This window comes from Abramis brama, assembly GCF_963993115.1.
Source record: "Abramis brama genome assembly, chromosome: 21".
NCBI lineage: Eukaryota > Metazoa > Chordata > Actinopteri > Cypriniformes > Leuciscidae > Abramis > Abramis brama.
The window spans coordinates 25,504,948-25,527,365 of record NC_139983.1 but is presented as its reverse complement, the minus strand read 5'-3'; the positions used below and the strand labels follow the sequence as shown (position 1 = coordinate 25,527,365).

Here is a 22,418-nt window from a genome sequence, read left to right as displayed (position 1 = left end):
TACCTTTATAATGCATTATGCATAAAGGCTTTAAGTAAAGTGTTACTGGATTTTACATGATCCACAAATGCTTACAAATCCTTTTTGGTTAATAGAATATTGAATTAATGGAATAAATAGTGGATTTTAATATAATTAAATATGTTCAGCTTTATCCCATTTATTTAACACACTTACCTTATTTGACATAAAGGTTTCATTCTTCCATGTGATTATCAGGTGCTGGATTCAACCCGTTTCTGAGGATTCCATCACTTTATCCAAAACTAAAATGTTAAAATGAATAGATTCTATCATCATTACTGAATCATAAAACGTCTTTACCTTTTACATCCAGTACATCTATATTGTCTGTTTCAGCATATAAATTGTATGTGTAAACACTCCTGCATGTGTAAACATGCCTAATGAGATCAGGCTATCGGGATTTGTAAATCATTTACCATTTGGATACAAATATGGTCCCTTGTCTGATGTAAATGAATTTTATGATGATCAAGTGCTGTCTGTAATAATTTCTCTAATAACTGTTTTATAATTTATGTCCGTTATCAAAGGAACTACTCAACGTGGCAACCCAGAAATCCCAGTTGGCTGTCTGTGTGGAAGCTCAGCACATGCCTCATGTTGGCGTTACGCTAATGTGCTGCAGATGCAGGCCCAAAATCACTGTGCTGTCTGCTAGTCCTCTCAGTCAGAAGCCTGATTAGACCTGTCCCCGGAGGTCCAAAGTCATTCTTCCAGTACACATCCTAGCCAGTCCCAGCACTCTTTACTTATTACAAAACGGCAGCTTCCATCTGGGGATGAACATGGTACTGCAGTGCCACAAATGAGAGCGTGGCGCAGACAGACAGTGTTTCCAAAGGCACTGTGCCTAATGGATGGCGACAGGGTCAGTGTGGCACCGCTGCACACTCCACCGCTGCTCATTTAGACAGAAGGCCATTAGAGAAGGCGTTGCCGTGATGGCCCCGATAGGTACTCGGCTGGAAACAGACTTGAGCCATCCTTCACAGAGATGGAGCAGACCGCTTTACCCTTGAGGACCCTGATGTACAATGGGGCCTTGCTAAGTACCCACAGTGCAGAACTACAGAGCGCTTTGCAAGAATTGCCTTGGTATGTATCTTTTTAATTGGATAAATTGTGTCTTTTCTCTTGCAGACGGGGGGCAGAGGGTCGAGGGGGCACGACTCCGAGTTTTCTTGGAGATCTGAACGGTGTGTGCAAGCGGGGAGATGCATCAGACTAATTAATGAAGCCGGGGTGTTTGGTACACAGGGATGATGCCTCGCTTTCATCTTCTTTCAAAGGTGTAAGAGCACAAAAGCCATCTAACTGTCAGTGCCAGATATAGTGACAGTTTACCGCAGGCGGAGGGTTTGAACCCCTCATAAAATATGGAATACAGCAGCCTCTGCAGCTCAGGGACATAATGCAGATAAGAAAGTACTTCAGGGTGAAAAATGTTTACGAGTTCATCAAGTACAGACAGAAAGCCTGATTTATTGGGAGATGCTGGCTTAGTATTTGACTGAAAATCTTTTATGAACATGTTCCTCTGCTGATATTGTAGTGCTAGAGGTTTTCAAACGGGTCCAGGGACCCCCAGGGGGCCGCGAGAGAGCGCTAGGGGTACATGAAAAAAAGTCATTTTTAAAACTTAAAATATTAAAAGGTACACAATATAACTTTTGGCCCTCTAGCGGGTAAAAAACAAAACTGCATGGATTTTTTTGGTTGTATTTTGGATGAAAATGGTTATCCTACTGCTCATAAAACATTCACTACTAGGATTAAGAGAAATAACCAGTTTAGATGGAAAGGATCTCAAGCTGACTAGCTGTAGACGTTACTGTAGCTTTACCCATTAATAGACACAGTACTTCCTTGAAAATAAATTCCTGCACAGTGCTACAACAACCATAATGAAATGACCCTTCACAATAATAATAATAATAATAATGTTTATTTTTTATAGGGCCTCTCAAGAACCCAAGGTCGCTTCACAAAATAATACAAACAGTTTTACGGACGGACAAAGAGACAAGCAATCTGCTTATAACAATCAAACAAGCAGAAAAGCAGATGGAGACAACATAAATAATTAACATGAGAAGTAGAATCAGAGAAAACATCAATTTCGATAAAGTAAATGTAACATAAATACTGAAAAAGTGGAAGACAGAAGTATAGAGGAAAATGATTATTTAGCATGGTGAATAGATGAGTTTTAAGTTGAGATTTAAAGGTCTGGATGTTAGGGGTGTTCATTTTGAACACACAACAAAGTTAGTGCACCTTTAATTGTTTCTTGCATTTTATTTACATTTACCAAAGATTACTAATATCTAATATTTACTGTAAACTTTTTCAACTTCATAAAAAGTGAAATAATTTTACAGATACACTACCCTTCAAAATACTCAGTAAGAAAAATAGGCCAGTAAGATTATTTTTTTGATTTTTAATTAATAGTTTTTTTTTTCAGCAAGGATATATAAAATTAAAAGCTTTGCCAACACAGGAATAAATTATATTTTAAAATGTATTAAAATATAAAACAGTTATTTTAAATTGTAATAATACTTCACAATATTACAGTTATTACTGTATTTTGGATCAAATAAATTTTGATCTTCTGATTTGGATCTTCTTGACCCCAAACTTTTGAAAAGAAAGTCATGAAAGTAAATATATACCGTATATATCAGAATATTTTTTAATGTAAAATACATTTAGTAAACAATTATTTTATTTTGTTGTCTATACAATGTCTTTATAATAAAAGTGTATATTTGTCTTAAACAGCATGAATTGGATTTGTATACTGTACATGAAAATAACTGCCTTTATATTTTACTCAAACAGAGGTCATCATATCCAGAGGTCCTTGCCAACATAAAGTTTGAAAAATCCTGTATGACCCATATAAGCTCATAAGTGGGGCTGTATTCAAGGCTTCAAACTCCTCAGTACCAGAAGGCATAAAGTGCATTATTAAAGCAATGACCCATCTACCAGGTCTACATACTGTATGTCTGTATTGGTGCAGTAGATTTACGGAGATGTATTCTTCAATGATCCCGGTGGGAAAGTTTCCTCACAGAAGCCTCTTTAAGGTCAGTATTATCTCCATTAATATGTTTCTGCACAACAGACTTTAAAAATGACTGGAAAATCAATGATGGATTGGAAACTATAGGTTTCAACTTGGCCAAGTATTCTTCTCATTGTTCTATTTGTATTATGCTAAAAGTCAGTTGGGGAGACCAGAGTTAGATATGTCAATTTTTACTTTATATTCACAATGTTTAAGTACAGCAACAGAGTAGGTGTTTACGTAGACCTTAAAATCTTGGATATCAAAAATACAATTGAACCCGTGTTATCACCATTGGGGCATGTTGTCATACAATATGGAGCCTGCCTATTGTAGGCTTTAAAAGAGAAAATTTAAAAGGTAAAAGGCAAGACACAGAAGGGAAAGACACATCATTTTTCGAGTAATTATCCAAGAGACTCTTTAGTCCATCAGCTCAAGTGGGGTTCAGTAACAAAACAGTTTATATAGAACAGACTAATGTAATGTTGTGTCTATAAGAGAGTGCTAAAGTGGTGAGATGTCACCCCAGGGCGCATCAGTGGCACATATGAGAGAGTATAGCTGTGGTAGTGCCATGGAGCAGATAGCACAGCTTCTGAGCACTAAATCAATAGCCATCACAATGGCTGGAGGATTTACAGCCGCCCATTGATCCCTCCGTAACTCCTCAGCAATCCTCAGACCAAACCAGCTGAGCGTGAAAGACTGATCATGTCGAGCCCAGAACGTGCAACAGATCAACAGAACGGATCAAAAGCTGGCTTGAGTAAAGCCCTTAAGCCAGTCAGTTTGCCCGGCGGCCATCTTTGTAAGTCCCCTGGCAGCTATTTGATAGTCATGCCAGTACTCTTGTCTGCTTGAATGGAGTATGACTGAAATTTTAATAACATGTCAAATAACCATTAATATTTTCTATAAAAAAGAAAAAAGAAAGAAAAAAAAACAGGTATGCTGTGCAGTGTACACTGTATAATACCTACACTATAGGCCTAGTATGTGAAACACAAAGAAATGACAAAAAAAAGTGCATGAAACAACATTGGGCAATGATAAATATTTCAATTTAAGTAGTATGCTACTGTTGTTGCATGGCCTCCTTATGAGCCATTCACACAGAATACGTTTTTCAATTCAATTCCTGGCTCTTCCAAGCTTTAGTGAATGGTACCTCAGACTTTTTAAGCCCAAAAAAGCACATCCATTTATCATAAAAGTAATCCATATGGCTCCATTGGGTTAATAAAGGCCTTCTGAAGCAAAGCGATGCGTTTTTGTAAGAAAAGAGACATATTTATTACTTATATAAAGCATAATCACTGGCTTCTGGTAATGGCCATACGCAGGTGCCCAGTGACCTAAGACTCATATACACCTTGGATGGCTTGAGGGTGAGTATGGCATTTTTGGGTGAACTATCCCTTTAACTCAACTAAAAATTGTCCATGAATCCTAAAGCGTAATATAACCGATGTTAACTATTTGAATCTTAAAGTTTTCACATGGCTTCACACCCTTATAGGAATGCCCACCTGAAGTACTAATGTAAGATACTGTTATTAAAAGACCAAATTTAATATACACCTTATTGATGATGCATACTATGTACAGGCAAGCAGGTGAACCAAGAATAAAAACGCAACACAGTTTCTCGTTAAGCAGTTTTCCCATAGAAAACCATTACGTTTAACCATTGGAGTTCATATTCTGGGCTCATCTGCTCGCCTGTATATAGTATGTATCATCAATAATGTGGAAAATTAATTTGATCTTTTAATATCTCTGTTTTAGTACATTGAGGCACTTTAAGTGTTTTTCGCATCAAGAGTTTTAGAATGTCCCATTGTTTTTAGTGATTGAAGTACAGCAGCAGGTGCTGTATATGGATCACAAGTGCCCAAATCTTGCATTTTGTTCAGACATTTTTGTTTTTCTTATTTTGGGATGTGATCTAAATATTTGTGGCTTGAAAAAGATGCAAAATTGAAAGGCCTGTGCTGCGGTGGATGCTTTGCCCTTCAGGTCTCCGCGCCAGTCATGTGACTAAAAACTATATGAATTGTAAAATGTCTCCTTGACCTTCATGTATAATTCATCAAGATGAATGCATGTCAAAATGTAATATTACAATTTTTGTTTTGTGTAAAAAAAAGTCTCAAGTTCCATCAAATAATGAATTACTAAAAGAAAAACAGAGCTAATATTACTTACGGTTCATTCTTTGCATTGTGGGATACATTATTTAATGCAGTGTGCTCTGCTCTATACTCCTCGTTTGATGTACTAACTGCACATATGGTAACAGTAGGTCATCCAATGGACATTTTGCATATATAATAAACGTTCTGCATGTTTTCCAAAAAGAATGGTCAAATAAAAAACAATAAATGATGCTTTACTTCAAATGCAAAATGCTTTTTTATATTAAAAAAATACTCCTCAGGCCTTGATGACAAAAGTAGTGCAATCTATACTTCAGCTGGCTAGTCAGGGATGACACTGGAAAGATTTATGGCTCAAGACTTAATCTATACAGTATATATGAGAAAGAAAAATACATTTGGACTTTGTTTGTATCAGGAGAGAATTGCCCAAGGGAGAAATGTGTTTAAAGAGACAATCTCTGTGGTGCATGCGGACAAGCGGGAAAGATCCGACTATGTTTCCGCCAAAGTGAGCATCAGCACGGCCAAAAGCGTGCAAGTGAACAGCTTGCTGCGAGTTTTGCTTAGGGATATTTTCATCAAGCAAAACTCCAGGAAAGATTGTTGTTTTCAACATCAGCACGCATGTTAAATTGCCAGTCATGGTACAACACGGGCGTGTTTGTGCCTTTAGCTCTTTCATGTGTGATATGTACGCTGTATTATGTTAGCTTTCCCTGGTTTGTTTTGGCTTCTCATAATAATATCCGGCTGCAGCCCTTTGACACATTCCCTTCAGCCGAGCTGACAGCCTGTTCTCTGATATACACACCAATAAATTCCATTCAACTTGCTCCCCCAACCCCAATGGCCATCTGTCATCTGCCGAACTTCCTCTATCTCTTCAGCAAACACCCACCCCAAGCCGTCATAAATACCGGTGGGGTCAATAAAGACTCGTCAGTCCTGTATGACGTATATGTGTGTGAGAAGAAGAGAGCCTCCTTTCATTCACTTTCGCTTTATTTGCTCCTATATCACCTTCACTCTCATCTCCCATCAGCTTACACACAGCTTATAGGCTCTTAATATGTCCTATTAATGCTCTTGTCTAGGATGAGCATAAAACCATTTGGACAAATGAAATGTTTTATTGAAGAACTAAAAGCTTTTTTTAATTATCAGGCTGAACTATGACTTTCTCATTTCTTCTGGGGCCGATTTCACAAAGCTATTTTAGACCAGTCTATAGTGTCAGACAAGTCTAAAATTTGCTCATAGACTAGTCTAATGCAAGTTAGACTGTTTCACAAAAATAAAGACTGACTTAATTTAGACCAAAAAAATTAGACACCTTACCCCCAGGCTAACTTAGGTCTAAGACTCTGTTACCTTGGCAACCAGCAGTAACAATCAGTTACATTACAAACAGCCAAAAGAAAAGGGAAAATGGCTCATAATTTAAACATTTCTTCTTGTTACTACATTCTCCGCTAAATGTCCCAAGTAAAATGTCCTTGTAACTGTTATACTCCTCCAACAAACACACATTTTCCGCTGGGGTAAACTGCACTGAGCGGTTGAATGCGCTTACTCGATCCGCCATGTTTTTTTTGTTTTGAAAAGTGTCTTATTTTACCCAGAATGCATTGCAGTGTAGTCCTACTTAAGATAGTCAGAGTCTTAAGTGCATTGTGCAACGGTCTGATTTAGATGTCTATCTGAAGTCTGACTATCTACTATATCTAAGCCATAGTCAAAGTCTATCTTTCTGAAACTGGCTCCTGCTCAGATTTTCTGTTATTGACATTTTTGGTTACACTTTACTCTGATAGTCCCATTTAGACATTCTGTTGACTATAAGTAAAGTTGCATTTACATGTCAACTAACTATTAGTTAGTATCAGTTGAGTATTAGTAGAGAGGTATTGTTAAGGTTAACAGAAAAATGGGTTATGATTAGTAAAATAAGTTGGCATGTACTTCCAAAGCTAATTATAGTCAACAGAATGTCTAGAAGGGACCATCAAAATAAAGTGTTAATAATTTTTTTAAAGGTGCACTACAGAACAAGAACCTCTTTCTAGTCTGTGGTTAAAATGGTTAATTCCAGTCGAGTTTGGTGTTAACATGTAGTGAAGCTAAAAACAACTTACTTTAATAAGCATAGCACACAAATATTGTGTGGAAAAGGTCTATTTTTAATCAGGTTAAACTATTTTTAGAGCTTATTTTGTGAAATCTCCTTTCCCCTTGATTCCCCTGATACTTGTGAACGGGGATCGTTTTGACAACGTTGTTGTCTATACATGAAACATGCAAAGGAAAAACTTAATATAAGTTTTAATAAAAAAAACTTAATTAAACTTAAACTCAATTAAATATACTCAATCTTACGGTGAAATTACAGACTTCAAAGAACTGACTGGCAAAGTTACTACAGTTTCAAGAAACAGTCATGACTAGCTATTTAATTTCTCCAGCGATGCATCATACTTTAGTAGTTAAGCAGCGAGTTACGTCATTGTACGGGAAATGCAACTTTGATTGTGGCAAACTACCAATGCTTTCACCTATAATGCCTTAAAATGCTATCTACGATATGTAGGCATCACACAAGTTTTTTTGGAACAGAGTAAAATGTGAAAGCCAGCATACTTTGTTAATTCCAGATGATTTTACATGCACACGTCCCTGTTCATTACGCAGGACTGGGATATGATCCAAATCAACTCTCAGCTGATGTTTTGTGCTTGGAGAGTATTATTCCAGTAAAACAGTATGGCAGCCTCAACTACGGCATTTTCCAGCAGATTTTGCACGAATGCATTAACAATATACTTAAGAAAGAAACTGAACTGAAAAATGCAAAACACACACACACACACAAAAAAAGGTTTTTTTTAACCCCCCTAAAAAAAAAAAACAGCAGGAAAACAATGTCCCAAAAACAATGCTCGAGAGGAGCATGCTAAACACCTCACCTCACGTTTCTAGATGAATGAAATCTTTGCACATATTACAGCAAAGACAAGGCAAGAATTCCTGGCTAATATGATCTCAGCCCTGAGCTTCTTTATTAGCAGAGTGGAAATCTCAATGGAGCAGGTCATGAAGGTCTTGGAAGCTACACCCGAGAGACCACATATTCTGATAACATCTGTGCCTCACTCCTCAGTGTTTTTTGAGAGGTTGATCCAGTCCTCCAAATGCTTATAGACACATGGAAGGCAAACACTTAAACCCCAATCCCCAAGAAGCAGTGCCTAAAGGTCCAGATGAACCATGACTCTGATCTCCAGTATGTTAACCGTTTCAAATACAGAAGAGTTTGGCCTTCTTCTGCAGGCATTTTTAGAAGAAGAAAAAGGACACAATAATAAAAAAGAGAAAACAGAGACAATTATATCTCAAAAACTGTAAAAAGGAATTAATGGACGAGTGTAGCAGAGTGTGTTTCCACAACCCATTACCACCTGCTTCTGTCATCACACTTCAATGCAAGTGCAAATTCTGTCACTTCTAATTAAGGCTGTTAAATTAACATGTTAATTAAAAAAAAATAATAATTAAGAAATGAATGCATTTAATCATGGCCCCTGAATGTTTCTACCATCAGAGCAATTCAAGCTTGTACCAGTCTTGACATGTGATTTTTGTTTCTTCTGCAATTCATTCAGTTTAATTAAACTGCTTGTTAATTACATTAATCGCATGAATAAATAATCATGTAATAAATATGATTGCGTTTTAAAGTTGATTGACATCTACATTTAATGTAATTGTTGTCATGAGTTATTACATGATTAAACTTTGAAATGTGTAATTTCTTCTCTTTAAGTCTGACTGAATCTGTCTTGAAGTTTGGCAAAATCTGGGGAATTCTGTGTAGTGGAATGGTAAAATATAGTAAGGTAGTAAAATATATATATTTTTAAAACATACAAAGTATTATGCATCACATGTAGGTTGTGTAGTAACTAACAAAGGAACATCAATATAAATGTATTTAATGACACACTCACACGATCAGCGGTAAGTCCAACATACACAACAAAACATTAATAAGAAAGGACAGCAAAATGAAGGAGAACACAGGGTATAAATACACAGGGACTAATGAGTTAACTAATGAACTAACAGGTGAACTAAATGACTAATCAATCAGACACACCGGGAAACTGGGTTACACGGAAAAAAACAATGAAACAACATAACTTTGAAATTATATAGAACTTTGTAAATGACAAACAATTCTGCAGAAATATGATTTGGGCTTGTAATGTTTCTTCTTCTGAGTTTCTAGATAAAATTATGTCATAAATATAAATAATTCATTTTTATATACAATCAAAAGCAAGTGTTATTTTGGTATAGCTAAAAACATTCCTTATTCTTCCTAAATGTATCGGCATCTAACCTCTTTTTTTTTTCTAGGAAAAATATCTGAATTTGCCCTCCACCATGTATTTGCTCCAAAAACAAATACAACTCCAGAGCCTGCAATCTGCCAAAAAAGAGGACATGTTGAGACCCTGGGGGAAAGAAGTGTATTTTTTATTCAGAAATGGGGTAAATATTTACAGTTTAATAGGCTATCCACACTTCCCTCCCATCAGCCAAACTCTTTCATAAGTGCTGACGTCCTGCATATTTATCAGAGCAGGAATCTACCATGCAACTCATTGGGAACTCTGCTGATATTCAGCATTTTTCTGCCTCCTCTTTAACAGAGTAGAGGTTCCAGCTCTATTCATTTGTTTTTTTGTGTGTTTTTTTTAATACTTATGACGAGTGCTCAGTGACATGATATTTTCCTCCTGAAAAAGTCCAGTGTGATGGTGGTTGGACACTAATCAAATGGTAGGTGGCCTTTTCTGTAGGCCATCTATTGTATTCCTGTAATGCTGAAAGAGAGAGGGCTCAGCTCTTGGGATCATAGAGGTCACTAGTGGACAACTATTCAAAAAGCCATTTTCTTGCTTATAGGTTTACTCATCCTATGCACTGCCAACATGGCAAGCCGTTGTGTGTGGAATTTTATTTTCTGCCAAGCTGATCCGGAATATCCATCAATTCCTTCTGTCCTAGGAGACTCTTGCAGCTCAAAAAAAAAAATTGTATTGATTTTAGATTAGAGGAAATTCTGATTAATCATCTTTCTGCTAAATTGGACATTATGCATCACTAGCTATATTTTGGCAAAAGTTCATACTATTACTGTGAATTTTGCTCTTCAGCTGCAGTAACTTTTTGGATGAAAATAAATGTATTTTTGTTATTAGAATGTAATTTGTGGTTACGTCAAGAAGTTATCTAATTACATAATTTATTTACATCAAAAAGTTATCTAATATCTGTGTGTTACTTGTAATGTGTTACTTTACTCGTTACATATTTTTTTTTATCTGATTACATAATGCGTGCGTTACTTGTAATGCAGGAATCATGTCCTGATATCAAAGACATGCGAAGTGCAACTTATATGAAGTTATTTTCCGTCTGCTGGTCGAAAGGGAACAAACTTAATTGCGTTTACAATAATTAAAGCTGTATTATATTTTTGTATATATTTGATAGTTTTCACATGATTTTATATCATTTCATTCATTGGTTTGTTAAATACATGCAGTATTACTGTTTTATTACTACATTATGTTTAATTGTGCATCTCCTCAAAAACTCGTACAAATATCTTGTTCAAATCTTGTATTTCATGCCCTAAGAGCAATAAAATCACATAGGAAAAAAAGCCTGACTGAGGTTGTCATAATTCATGCATGAAAGGGTTTATTAAAGGAGCTCACAAACAGCCTATTTGGACCATTCATTTCTATCCTTGATCCAAGTCACTGAGAATAAGAGGAACCTAAAAATTTGGTCAAATACTACAACCAGGAGTGAAAATCACACCATACTATAATCCTGTGGAAATATAGTTTACTAAAAAAGTAAGCAAGGCTTTTTGCTATGCCAGGTTAGTTCAGCCAAAAGCATCACCAGGCAAATCTTCTTAAACATATACATCAGCTCAGAGGCTCTAAACGTGCTAAATAAAACGGATAGCATTGTTTTTTTCTTCAGCACATGACTTCAGCAGAAAATCACAAGGGAAAGATAGCTCTGTGCTTCCAGTGTTTTTTATGTTGTTGTTTTTTTGCGCGTACCTTCACTTAACATATGCGCCGTGACAGATGATGTCAGTTAATGAAGCATTGTGGAATCAAAGAGCTCGATTCAATTGATTTCACTGCAGGAAGCTCTAAAGAAAACACAACACCTTACCCATGAAAAATGACACCAGTTGCTGTGCCTGATTGAAATGAGGAATGCAAATTGAAACTTCATGCATGCAAGATGTGTGTAATTAGCATAACTAAATACACAGAAATTGCTGGAAGAAGCCTGATTTTGAACAGAAATAAGTTTCTCTTCAAATCAAAAAAAAAAAAAAAAAAAAAAAAAAAAACTTTGCAAATGCTAACTGGATTTTTCTCAGAACGTCCTGTGTTCAGCCCTTTTTAGCCCATATAGCATCTGCTGAAAGAAATATGTATTCTAGATACGAAAAGTTTAAAGGTGCACTCACAATATAAATAATCCAGTCATATCAGTAGCCTAAAGGGGGGTCACACGGTTTAATGATGTGCAGCATAATAGATTAGAATAGAAAATTGAATAGTTAATTACAATAGTAATTTTTTTGCTAGAAATGACATCAAAAGTGGAAAACATTGGTCAAAAATTTACGTTTACACACAAACTGACCACCAACCGCAACTTTCAACAATCTTTATTTTTTAGCACAACTGTCACAGAATGGAACGCACAGGATTGTGGGATATCAAAGGCAGCGAAGGATACATCTATGCTGCCTTCAAAGATCGGATCATCAGATGACGGTATCTTAGGAGACAGGAAGTCAAGCTAATTTTGGATTCGGACCTGCCTTGATGCCTTCCTTCCTTGGAATGCGTCTCATTGGTCGCCCTTTTGCGACCAGTCGAATATTATTTGTGTTTGCAATCCATTATATTTCCATTATGTGATGTATTTTTTGCAACAGAATATTCAACGAGAAAAAATGAAGGAAGGGAATTTATCTATTGAATTGGATTTGATTGGATCATGAAAGTGGGTGTGGCATAATTGAGTAATTTGATTCCTAAAACTAGCTATTTGGCTATTGGTTAACATTTTCCAACAGCCAAAATGGCCTATTTTGTATTCTTCTCTTCTTCTCTCTTTTTTTTTTTTTTTTCACCAATGAATGAATCATTCACAGTAAGACCAGGAACGTGCTTTAGGAAAGTAAATAGGATCAATTCTGGTTTCATGTTGACATTGATGTCAAAGGTCTATATAAAAGTGAGCCAAAAAAAGTGAGCCTCCCCCTCCCCCTCATATAATATTTAAACCTGTATCATGAGGTTTGCTGGCCAGTGGATGTGTGGTGGTTGGGGGTGACAGAAATGTTAAGCACACACTTAAGATGCAGAGTCATGTTGCGAGAGCTTTCGGAGTTCAGGTGTGAAGTGAAGTAAAAAAAATAGGGCTTTCTGACTGACGGGTCCCTGGTGATCCCAGCTCTGTCGCAGCGTAGGTGAAATCGCCGCGAGTGTGACGGAAAGATCAAGGGTGATGATGATTAAAAACAAATGATTCTGCTGCGGCACTGCACATCACTAAACCAATGGTATGATTCACCAAAGCAATGTCAATGTAATTTCACCTCCACGACCGCAATTGAACTGAGAAACTTTGAGCCTTATGTGAAAAAAGTTCCCATTCTGGATTTAACAACATGGTTACAGAATTGATGGCCACACATCATAAAGCGTTTCTAGACGTATGAAAGACAAGTGTGGCTAATTGGAAAGCTGCCAGGTGCAATTTAGCAGACGTCTTTAAAGACTTTAAAGTGACGGTGATGTCATGTGCATGTGTATTACGTGTTCAGTCTAAAGACGCGTAGTGTTAAGTGTAAAGTGAGGCGTGTAAAGCGACATCGCCAACTACTGGCCTGGCATGCATAATACTGTGTTTTTAATAGTTTTTGCAGATCCGCGTTTTGACAACGTTGTCGTCTGTGTGTGAAAAATGCTGAGGAAAAACATTTCCGTTTTTAGTACATTGTTGTCATGTAAATGTACCCTGAGGTGTTAAAACTAGAGCTTAATTTAATCAAATGAATTGAATGATAAGCTGAGTAATTAATGTTATTAAATGGCTATCTAGATTGCTTTACTCTGCTAAAATATTTCTAAATAATCTGGGTAATTCTGTGTAACTGACCCTTCGTCACACACACACACACACACACACACACACACACACACACACATATATATATATATATATATATATATGAATTTTTGCTGAGAAAATCTCCTAAATTACAATAATTTAAGAGATGCTGTTAGTGTGCAGATGTCACGATTCCCTGTGTTTAGTGTTCTTGGACTTTTATTTTAAGTCTTGCTGTGCTTGTGTTCAGTTCCTATGGTCTAGTTTCTGTTTACCTTAAGTTTCTATAGCTACCCTTGTTAGTCACCATGACAACTTATCACCTTCATCTGTTCCTTGTTAGCCTCCTGTTACCCAATGTATTTATACCCCCGTTTCAGTCCTAGTTTGTCTGATGTTGTCTTTACACCTGTTGTAAAGCTGTCATGTTTCCTGTGTTCCCTTTGTCATCATGTTTGGATTACTGACATCGGCTCCTGGTTTGAATTATCTTTGATGTGTTCTTGGAATAAAGACCGTTTGGTAAAGATCCTCACCTCTCTTCATCCCTCCTACACCCATGAAAGCAATGAAAATTAAATAGCGGCTTTAGAAGATACTTTATAGATTATTTTATGTCCATATCATATTGCTGAATTTGAATTGAGGTGACGAACAGGATCCAGAATTGCCATTTGAATTTGAATATAAGGTAGTAGAATTCAATTCTGTCATAATTTACTCACTCTCATGTTGTTCCAAACCTGTATGATTTTCTTTCATCTGTTAAACACAAAAGAAAAAAAATTAAATATAAATATATATACACTACCAAAATACACTACCAAAATTGCTTCCAGAACAACCAAAAGATCGAAGAGGACACTCAAAGAAGATTCCAAGACTCTGACTATCAGAGAGTAGTGACATTGGGCAGCGCTGTCGAGATCTAAGCACTTCTCTGTCAGCCCAAAGGTGACTTTTGTAGGTCTCTTGAACGTGGCCTGGCACGAAACCCAAAGCCCGCCTAGCCTCGGGCAGCCCCTGAACAGTGCGATGGGACATGTGCTGAATACATCATGAAGGTCCTAATGACTGTAGAGAAGACTCCATTACCTGGGAGTCTGTGGGGGATAATTACCAGACACACTAGCTCCCATCATTACCCTTGCTGCTTTAATACTTCACACGTCTGTTCTTCCCCATATTAGAATTCTCTTTGGCTCCACTAGCCCTGACCATATGCATTTACCCTCTAAGGCAATGTCCGAGCCATCAGCGGCGCTCATTTAGAGTGTTAGATGACGCTTCATGCTGCTACTATGAGAATAGTTTTAATGACTCGGGTGTAGGAAGTCGTTCCCTCTTTTACCAAGCAAAAGCCCCACCTTCATTCTTAGCCTGCAGTTCTGCCCCCCCTGGATAGTGGACTAATTGATGTTTGTTTTTCCGTCTTTGGAACTGTGACAGAAGGACAAATGATCTTATTATTATGTAAATTGCCCTGCTATCTCATCCCAGTAAAAGCAATGGCCTAAGCTTGAAGCAAAGAGAGTGCCTGCAGTCGTTGCTCGATCAAGCTGCTCCGACTCAGCCAAGTCACGCATGTCGAGAAACCCTCGCCGAGAGCTCACTGCGGGAGTCCGCCAGGCTCAGCAAACACGGTATGTACGCACACACAGTCTCGCAATCCATCTAATTCACGAGCAGCAGAGTGGAGTGAGTCAGAAAGCGTACGTGAAGTAAACACGGGCATCTACCGGCATTTGTACCATGACGGAAATGAACGAGCTACTTTGACACTCCAATTAGGCGCGGGATGGTGCACGGGTAAGTCTGACTAGATGAGTAACAGGGGAAGTGTGACCGTAATCAATTCCCTTATTGAAGATAATGTGAATAATTAACTGCTTAGAAAGCACCCAGAGCTCCCAGAGGATCCAAACATTGGAGCCTGGCTTCAACTGAGATGAAAACGAATATGTGACTGGAAAAGCCGCGCTAATAAAACTTACAGGCAGATTTCAAAGGCTAGTAACTTGCATGCATCGTCTCGGCTGCCGCTCTTCCATTCGTAAAAGGTTCCCTCTGAAGCTTCTTTTGTCTTGCTGTGTTGTCTACAAGTGGGCCATGAGACATAAAATAATTCCTGTGCATTCGTTGGTGTGTTGCACGTGTCCAATTAGAGCTAGTGCTGACCGGCTCCCCGTTTGATTGCGACACTCAATAAATTGGTCCCTAATTCATATGGCAAATACAGCAGAAACAGACAAACTAAGGAATGTTTAGCTGCAGTAGTTCTCTTTTTGAATGTCAGCTTTTTCTGCTAAATTACTTTACAATACTTTTGCATTTCACAACACTTTTGAAGTGAAATATTTTTAGTGTGTGGTGCTAGAAGTATTCAGAAACATATGAACAAGAATCTGGCAATTTTTTAAGTTGGCTGTACATATTGTGGAAGTTCAGAATCGTCCGGTGAGTAGCACTAATAGGTCAGTGCTCTATTGCGTTTGAAAATAATATGCCACCTACAATAAATCCTATACTCTAAACCTGTCCAATAGTCTGAACACATGCAAACCTGAGACAAAAACACATTTGTGACTTGTTTTTCACAGGATCGATAGCCGAACAAATGCAATGCTGTACCAAGTGAGGCGAGCTATACAAAGCAAGAGTGAGGCAAACATTATAATGTATTATATAAATCATGCACTATGGTAAAAGTTTTTGTGGTAATAAACATTGTAGCCTATTGTGTAATCTGCCCCCGTAGTCACATTTTCTGTGAAATGTTGTTGGTGTTTTACTGCCACTACTGTTCATTTCAGCTGGAAACTGCAGTTACATGATCTGTTTTTGATATTAGTTGATTTTAGTTGACTGCATGATTTGTATTATCTTAGAACTGTACATTTTTGACATATGGACATTACTTTGACACAGTGACCTCTCATAACAGATTACTCTAAATTGTGAAACATGCATTTTTTTTCTGTAAAGCTGCTCTGAAGCGATATGTATTGTGAAAAGAGCCATACAATTAAATGTAAATTGAATTGAATATTGAATATTGATTAGTTTTGCAAACATTTAGGTAGAGGCACGTATTTCCAATGAGCCTGGGTTGCATATAGCCTATATTAAATAATAGCCAAAGGGAAAACTAATCACAACAGACTATTATCCTATAGTGCAGCAAGAACTGGTTATCTTTGTTTTTTGTACAGTATTTGGTTCTGACAGAAAGTAACCTAGTATTTTATTGTAAGAAATTACAGTAAAATCCTGCCAGTTGTTAGTGTGCCTGCAGTTGCATTTCTGATTCTGCCTTGCTTGTGTGAATGTGAATATTTTACTGTTAACACGTGTATATTTTGTGTGTGCGTGCTGTGAAATAGGCCACAGATAAGTAGTCTTAACCCACTTAAAAATGAACTCAAAATACTGTAATTAAAGAGGCTAACTAGTACACAGTGCTCCAGGATACTTCAGACTGGTTCATTACAGCTAGATCCCTTTCAAATTACTGTTATGCTTTCGCTGGGTTTAGAAAAAAACAATGGAAATCTCACTGAATACATAAATAGAACACAAAACATACTGCACATATTTTTTAGAACACTCTGGCTTTATGTATTTTTTATTTATTTACCTTCTGTGAAACACAAAACTATTAAAAAACTGCTGTTTACTATCTTCTAAAGCGAGCTTTGAGTAAATAACAGATCAGACTGTTGAACAGACCATAGCTCTTCTGGAGAAATATGCCTGTTCCATGAATGAATTGTCTTTTTGAGTCGAATCTTCTCAATTAATCTTTTGATCCAGTTCATTAAACTGGTCTGAGTGATTGTAGTTCTCAAGTTCAACTCACTGACTGGCTGCAAGCCCACTAGAGGGGAAGACTGACTTAAATTAGACTATTTCTTACCCAAATCTATCGTTTGACTTCAGAAGACTTGAAATAAAGCGCACAAGTTGTATGGATTCTTTATAATAGCTTCATGGTACTTTTGCTTTCTTTTTGAAGCGTAAAACCTTCAGTAACCATTAACTGTGAATTGTTTGAAAAGTGCCACTAAATCTCCTTTTGTTTTGCAGAAGAAAGAAAGTCATACAACTTTGGAATGACACGAGGCTGAGTAAATGATTAAATAATTTTTATATTGGGTTGAACCGTCCCTTTAAATGGGAACATGTCCCCTTTTTTTTCTTTTTACATTTGCAGCAGAACAAATGCCTACTGTTGCATGCAGTTTCTCAAGGGATGATGGGCCTGGAAGCCATAATTACTTATTTATTCGCAAATGTAAACCACCAAGGAGTTTGTCAGTCATTACTGCGGTTTTCATCATTGTGTCCGAGGGTAATCTCATATTACACCACAATTCCTCAGAAGGACACAATCTTTCTATGAGTTTAATTGCTAATTAAAAACTACCATCTGAAGTGAATTGCTCCATTACCAAGAAATTGTATTTTTTTCCGATAAAAGGGGCAGTAAGTCTTCAGACAAGAAAAAAGGCTGGATAGTTGTAGATTTTAAATGTTTCTTAAAACCAATTTTAAAGTTGTATTGCAGGACATGCATCGCCGTAATGAAGAAGATTTATGTAATTTATTAAAATATATATAAATATATAAAAACTTGGGTTAAAAGAAGACTTTATTGGTCAATTTCCACATCAAAACTATAAAATTAGTTATGCATCCCAAACCGAGCACTTTGAGAGAGTCTTTTGGGAGATAAATAACATACATTCATCTGAAGCTGCGGTATCATATCTCAACAGCTCAGAGCTAACTTTCATGAGAATACTGGTCCTTGTCTCTATTAATGAAGGGCTAACTTTGCATATATTCCTCTTACAAGATGAAACATCGCATGAATATTCAGTTGCTCTATTTTACAGTGTACTATAAAATGTACGGGGAGAGATGTAGGTTTGGTGAACTTAAAGTAAACACTGTGCCAAAATCCAGCTGGCATATGAGCATGTAGATGTATAGACTATCATTACTAATGCATACTTGTGTTCCAAGTAAAACACTTGGATAAAATGAGATTTCAGTATGCTATGTTAAATATTTCAGAAGCCCCCTTTTCTGTCCAGAAATCAATTTAAGGGACAATCTAATGCATGGCAACAGCTTCATCATATTATTATTATTTTTTTTATGTTTATGATTTTGTCATGGAACTGGAGATGCATCACCTGTTTTGAGGCCTGGGAATAAATTTAAAATAAATATATTGTGTATAAATGTTTAGACCCTTTTATTCTCATGCTTCAACCCCCATGTTAATCTGAAACCTTTTTACTTTTCAATATTTTCTTCTATTTTGCACCATCCATATTTCATTCCCTTTTAACAAGACGCTGATGAAAAGCATCCCTTTAGCATGATGCTATATGTCACTGATAAATATCACTAAATTCATTTTAACTCAATTCAGCAAAACATTAATGTGGGATGTATATTTCAGTAAAATGAGTTTAGTTCAGGGTCTGAATCCTCTTGCAAAGCACTGTATAAATCAGAGGCATTTGAAGAGCTCATTTAGAACAGGCACACTAACGAGAAGTCACAAATACAAATATTTATTTCACTATAACATACAAGTCGTTTCTTTAGTGCAATTACATGACATGTTTGTGCGCAGGGGTTGGACAGAGCTATCAGACTCCAGTAAATGAGGCTCATTTAATACCCTTTGGCATCTCCTCTGCATCCATATTAAATGGAATGTAAGTAGTCAGGCGAACAGCGTGCGTTCTGTGTGGCAGGCCGGGTTTACAAAAATCAATAGAGCTCATCTAGCATTAGCTGGACTATAAAAGGTCAGTTTTAAAGAGCATGGATGAAAGTGGGTTAACAGCATGAGCAGCACTCATGAGGCTCTGGGCGTGGCTAACAAAGGGGAGGAGCCACTTGAGGGAATAAATTATGATTGAGTTGAGGAGATATGAGACTTAGTTCAGAAAGCAAGGAACAGCACACCAGCACACTACTTTTTATGTAGTATAGTATGCATACATTGTACAATATGCAAATGTGTGCATGGAAAATCCGGATGACCTACTGCATTTGCTAAAATAGAAATAATGTCAATTATTTAAAAAAGAAAAAAAAAAGAGAGAGAGAAGAATATTGTAACCCATAATGCAATGTGCTTGAATTGACCTTCCTTTTCCTATGGGATGACAAATTAACCTGAAACCATTACAAACATGATTTTCTGTGTCAATTTATTAATTTAATAAGTAGTTGATCAGACTGCCAAATGTTAAAGGGTTAGTTCACCCAAAAATGAACATTCTTTCATTAATTACGTAAGACTTTTGTTCATCTTTGGAACACAAATGAAGATCTTTTTGATGAAATCTGAGAGCTTTCTGTCCCTCCATTGACAGCTACGCAACTGATACTTTGACGTTTCAAAAAGTTCATAAAGTGATCGTAAAACTAATCCATATGAATTAAGCGGTTTAGTCCAAATTATAAAGACTCTATCGCTTTATATGATTGTAACAATTGAGAAATTACAAAATGCCGGACAGTCTGGTTGAAGAGCGACCAGACCCTGAGAGGACAAAGGACCTCTCTGGAAATTACCATTTGAACTAGCCCTCGTGCACTATCGAGACTCACCTCCGAGTCATCCTAATCTACATTTCATTCCCCCTTCTCTCACCCCCTCTCTCTCATGCTCAGATCACCTGAATTCACCCAAGAAAATGTATAGTTTAATGTGAATGATTATCACAGAGTATTTTTCATGTTTGGTATCATTTAAAATGTCTCAGTGCGACTGGTACAAATGTCTCATTTCCAAATAAGTCAAACAAAAGGTAATAAGGTTTTTAAGAGTTTAGGGATAACTGGCACACAAAGGAAGGTGGTCTCTTGACAAATGGTCTCCTACCCCCCTAAAAGGTGTAACTTCTGAATGCAAATTTCCATTGTTAAAAGATGTTTCCAAGTGAAAGAGGTCCTGACTATATAATGAAATGCAGCAGGGGATTCGAGGCCTTTCTGTACCTCAGATTAGCCATGTATTTCTTAATGTTGGGTTGCATCTCTTCTCTTTATTCCAGAGCATTTGATGTTTTGTATCGATTATCTTTGAATGTATTAAATTGGCATGATACATTTACCTGACATAATAAATTGTTACATTTGATTATTCTAACTGATAACTATTTTCATTAAAGAGTTAAAAGGAATAGTCAAACATTCGCTCACAATCAATGATCCACAGATATCATTAAAACCTTTTCATTTATGGAGTCAGATGAAATAACGAGAGAATACATATTCAAATGTATTGCATTTAATCAAAAAATACTTTGCCTTGAGAAAAGACAGTAACACGTTAAGACCTTCCGCGCTGGTTGGATGCCTCCATTGGGCCGATCGAGCATTCATCATCTGTTGTGGTGAACAGAAGCTCAAGTATGTTCGCTTGACGTGCGAGAACCAATGAGGTTCATTCTCGTGTTACGCAGCACGTTTAGAGTCCGCAAGAGGTTTGTTTTCACACGTCAAGCAGGTTTGTTTCAGCTTCTGTTTATGTTCACTGGTCATTGTTCATATGTGAATACAAGACTAAATTCAATCTGTTCATCATATAAGAGTCTTCAGAAAATTTGGAATAAACCGCTCAATTCATTAGTTTTGAGATCTCTTTTTGAAGCATCAAAGTTTCGGTTGCATATCTGTCAGGGAGGGGTTTGTTTGTTTGGGTTGATTTACAATATCAACAGTGTTTCTCAGAAATTGCGTACTACACCTTTAAGACAGTATCTTAAACTTAAGCCTAGTCCAAGACTAAAATGCATATTTGAGCTGTCTTAACTGATCGCAACTTGCACTGACATATCTTAAAATATGAAAAAAGAAAAAGTAAGGCCTAATCCTGGCATAATCTCTAAAGCCTGTCTGTGAATTGACTAGAACGTTACTACAACTGTTTTCAACAATGATAATACTAAGAAATGTTTCTTGAGCATCAAATCAGTATATTAGAATGATTTCTGAAGAATCATGCATTACACTGAAGACTGGAGAAATGGCTGCTGTAAATTCAGTTTTGCCATCACAGGAATAAATTACATTTTAAAAGATATTAAAATAGAAAACACTTGTTTTAAATTATAATAGTATTTAACAATGTACATTTTTTAGAATATTTTTGATCAAATAAATGCACCCTTGGTGAGCATAAGAGACTTTGTACAGACCCCATACTTTTCAACAGTATTTAATTAAAATATGTAAATAATATAATAATCTCTTTTAAAACTCATGTAATGTGAAGAGATAATGTGGCAACACTGTAGCATACAAAAGTTGTTTGAAATGTTTATTGTTGCATAATCTGTTTATCTTTCTATTAAAAATAAATAAAAATAATAACCTGTATACTATATATTCAGTAAACTTAACCCATGAGCCCATATGATGGATCATTAAAGAATTGCCAAGCAACAGTCTCACTTTATTTTATAACCTACCTAAGGAACCCCATGATAACCTGTAATTGACCCAATATGATAATAAAATGCTTTTTTTTTTCAATATATCAACACATTGAAAAATAAGCCATGCGAGCGTGGTAACACCACTAATGAACATCAATTAAAGTATGGCTGAATAAATTGAATGCAAGTTGGAGCCAAAACCATCTGCTATAGATACAGTAATACTGTATCCAGAATGCCAAGAAAAACCCCAAGGGATCTGTTCAGTGGCAATGACTTACATTAGCATGATCCATTTCTGTACTTAGGTGTCCTCTGCAGTGCAATGACCACCAGCAGATGCAATCATATGTGCATAATGCATTGGTTTGATATTTTATTTGAGTCTTCAAGAGCTACAGATTCTCAAAGCAATCTGAAGACGCTTCTGGGTCATTCCGAGAAGTACTG

General features: G+C 36.6%; 1 long non-coding RNA gene across 1 annotated transcript; it reads left to right on the top strand.

Annotated features, from left to right (window-relative positions):
- Positions 1-1,132: 1,132 nt before the first annotated feature.
- On the top strand, positions 1,133-3,026 carry LOC311072626. The gene is made up of 2 exons (XR_014604028.1): positions 1,133-2,154; positions 2,875-3,026. It is a non-coding gene; the product is annotated as an uncharacterized lncRNA (long non-coding RNA).
- The last annotated feature ends 19,392 nt before the right edge of the window (positions 3,027-22,418 follow it).